Here is a 3875-nt window from a genome sequence, read left to right as displayed (position 1 = left end):
AGAGAAAGAAGAGAAAGAAAGGAAGAATTAAAAAAAAAAAGAGAAATCAGAACTCAAAACTAAAGCCAAACATTAAATACCACACTGCTGAATAGAGTATTTCCTCCAACTCCAAATGGATAAACAGCGTGAAGTTTTATTGTTGGCCCAGTTATTTGATGTAATTACTCTGGGGACCAGCAGCAGACCTGGGCAGTTCTTGTCTGGACTCCTGTTAGCTCAGAAGTGTGCACACAGACAGGGTGCAGCCCTGCCTCTTCACAGCCCCAAGGTACAAGACCAGTTAGGAGACACTACAGCCTCCTTGCCTTAGCTGCAGGACCAGGAACAAGGAGGTTAAGTGCATTGGGCAAGGACACAAAGAAAAACTGGCAGAGCCAGGAGGTGACCTCAGATTTCCCAGTGTCTCTCTCTGAACTGCTAATTGCAAGCCATCTTTCCTTATGCTGCAGCACATGGACGTTTGTATGCCCACTTGCACTTGCTATTCTAGGCACACACTTGGCTATTTTTTAATTCACTGCCTCACTGTATCTTTGCTCGAGGTTAGATGTGCATGTAAAAGACTATCGGGGAATTCAGTGAAGTTGACAGAGACAGTCTTTGCAAGTCCATCCTCCCACTTTTCACTTACTGGTAATAATGTAAGCCTACAGTTCCTTGGGGCTGAGCTGTGATGGTGTGTCCCACCAAAGACTCAAAATGATTACCAGTGTATGTGGCATTGATGCCTTTTTTGCAAATATAAGGGCACGTGCACAAATGGGCACTTGCACTTTCATTTATCTTCCTCTATATGACTTTTGTTTTCATCTCATGAAGACATTTATTAACATCTTCAAATTCCCTCTAGTGTTTAGATGAAACTTGCCATAACAGAGAATCAGAATATATGAATGTGCCAGAACAACTCAGGAGAGAACCCCGGTGAAATGCAGCTTTAGAGGAGTGCCCAAGACCTTTGCAAAACTGCATTTCAGTGGTTCATAGTGTTGACTCTGGGGTTTAACACAGGTTAACACCTAACCAAGACAACTACTTACACCATTCAAGCAAAGACAAATCTGGCCCACCTTTCGATATTAACATCTGGCTTCTCCTGTAGTGTTTGGCTCATAGATCAGAAGATAAAATTTCCAGCTCCACTCACTCTATGTGAAATTCAGGTTGCAAAGAAGTGGCAGAGGAGATTACCTGGATCTTTAAAGCAGCACCTTCTCTGCACGCTTCCAAAGGACCATTTAGTCAAGATTTCCAATGACAAGCTGTCAAAGCCAAACTTTCAGAATGGATTTTGTCCATTATCTAGTATTTGGGAAGAAGGATGAAGATCAGAAAAAAAAAAAAACAGGCTGGCTCCCTGTTGGAGATGTTTGGTCTGTACCAGGACAGGTGCCTCATCATGGCCTATGGATGAAGAAGGGCTACAGACTCCCAAGGTGCACACCTGCTGAATCTACATGAGAGTCTGTGAGTTGCTACTGGATAGCTTAAAGCATCAGCTGCAAGAGTTTATTTCCCTGGCCCATCTGCCCTTGGGAGCATCTCCTGGAGAAAATGGGTCTGCACCCAGCAAGGCCTCCTGCTGAACCCACCCCTGGGCACATCATCTTTCCCACAGGGCTGGGGCAGCCAGACGGAGACGGATAGCCAGGGAAAGCAGCGGGCAAAAAGCAAACTCACACTACATAAATTCTTAAATGCTGTTTTATAAGGACACAACGTTGTAACAACTTGCCAAGAACAACACTGAAATTATTTCAAGGTTTCCCATTTGTTTGTAAAGTGAATATTAAAAGTGCAAGCACCAGTCTCCCGGTGTTCCCCTGGGAACTGTTAGTGTCCGTAGTAACGAGGTCATTCCTTTTTTATTAGGAGATGGGTTTCTGTAAAGTTAAATGTGCTGACAGCCTCTTGCCTTTGATGTTGGGTTTCACCTCCGTCCCTCCTGCAGATATTGCCGCTCCTCCCTCGCAAAGACACATCCCTGACAAACAATCTCCCTTCTGTCTCCCCTGCTTGTTTGTTTAGATGCATGATAGGCAGCTCTGCTAAAGGGCAGCACAGGAAGGCAGGCTGCTGCTCCAGCGGACGGCGGAGATGTGAGAGATTTGGTGGCTGTAATTAAGCTAGCCTTCATCCCCCAATCTGCCGTGACTCTCAGTACCCTTCACTTTATTGACCGGACAGATAATTACAGCGCGGTGCTCACAGGGCCCTCAGTCACAGCAGCACTGCAGCTGCTCAGGAGCCCTGCCCCAGTTCTGGGCCTGGAGGCAGAGCAGAGGCACCGCGAGCACCTTCCTCATCCGGCAACCTGGGTATCCCCGTGGTGTGGCCTCCAATCACTCAACGTCTCGTGCCTTCCTGACCTCAGACAGCAAAGACACGGACACACAGGTGGGCCGCAGTCAAGCCGTACCGCAGAGCAACCTGCTAATCAACACAAGGAAGGAACGCCTGGTGAGGACAGCGCTTGGGAGGCTCAGTTCTGTGCTCTACCCAAGAGCTTCCTGAAGGTTCTAGGCAAGTTAATGAAACAGTTTGCATGGCAGTACCATGGGGTGGCCCCAGGAGCTCCAGTCAGCGGTGCACACTGTGCCTGTGCATGTCCAGCACCCGGCACCAGGAGACCCAGTCCCACCCGGCACCTCAGCACAGCTCAGTAACACAAAGAGACCAACGTTTCTGGTGTTTGAACATTAAACTGGCAACAATGCCCACCGTGAGCATTGTGTGAAGCCGCTCGCTAGCTCAGCAGAAGATAAATAATACATTCATGCTTCAAAATGAAGTACACATTGTGTGCACCCAAATAATAGGAAATAATGTGGGTATCCTTGTTCATCATGGACATAGTAGGAAGAAATCAACTTCCTTGGGAACGGGTGCTTAGAAATGATTTATTCGCTCTTGGAAAATGAATGCAAAAACCAAGGAGACAGTGTTGTGCACTGAAGTGGACCAGAAATTTGCCTGCCCGCATTTAACCACAAGATCAAGAATCCCAGTTGAATGGTCGGTGATAGTACCAGAAACTCTAGTTTTTGTAGGGGAGCCTGCTTGTTCCCCTGTGCGTGCTGAGCTGTTGGTGACATTTGGTGATACAGGCAGCTTTTGGAGGGAGATGGATTGAAAGCATCGTACCAACAAAGCCAAACTCCAGGCCTGGCTCTTGGCTGGGATGTGCACAGCAGCACTGTGTGCCATCCTCAGAGAGATGCCTCCAGGACAAAGGGCCTTCCCCAGGAGGATGGTGCACAGCACAGAGACCTGTCCTTCCTGGAGCCAACCACAGCAGCTCAGCAGCGCAGGGATATGCTAACCCCGCACACCATGGCCAGGCTCGCTGCTCCCCAGGGTCTGGGCAAGGAGGTGGCCGGGGCTGCTGTGGTTTCGCCATCCAAGCAGGAAGCGTGAGAGGCGGGATGTTTGCCCAGAGAGTTTATGAGTGACACTTTCCAGCCCCCACGCTCCCCTCCCCTGTGCTAATTTCAAGCACTGGGAACTTGGCTATTACGCTCATTGTTTGCCCTGCTTTGGCCTCTGCTGCCCTTTCTGATGCTTTGTGCCAATTTCCTCTCGTACTTTCATCAGAATTCAATTTCCTCCCAGTAAGTTAACACCAGCCAAACTGCTCATGATTTCTTCTCCCATTGATGGATGAGTCCACGCGGGGTCTCTGCTCCTGTCTATCACAGCCCACCATTACCAAACAGAGTGGCCCACTCCCTCCAACACACTCTTCCTCTCCTGTGTTTTTTCTCTCCCCTCTCCTTCATTTTTTCTCTCACTCCTTCCCTCCCATCCACACACACATTTTCTCCCTTAAACCACTTCTTTTCTTTTTTCTTTTCTTTTCTTTTCTTTCTTTT

General features: G+C 48.2%; 1 long non-coding RNA gene across 1 annotated transcript in view; it reads right to left on the bottom strand.

Moving 5' to 3' along the window:
* The window catches only part of LOC104911954, a 21613-nt gene that overhangs the window by 12421 nt on the left and 5317 nt on the right, over positions 1–3875 (bottom strand). The gene's annotated exons all lie outside the window — the stretch shown is intronic.

The sequence above is a fragment of the Meleagris gallopavo genome, chromosome 8, assembly GCF_000146605.3.
Source record: "Meleagris gallopavo isolate NT-WF06-2002-E0010 breed Aviagen turkey brand Nicholas breeding stock chromosome 8, Turkey_5.1, whole genome shotgun sequence".
Taxonomy (NCBI): domain Eukaryota; kingdom Metazoa; phylum Chordata; class Aves; order Galliformes; family Phasianidae; genus Meleagris; species Meleagris gallopavo.
Note: the sequence above shows the minus strand (reverse complement) of the source record. Positions and strands in the feature narration are given on the sequence as shown.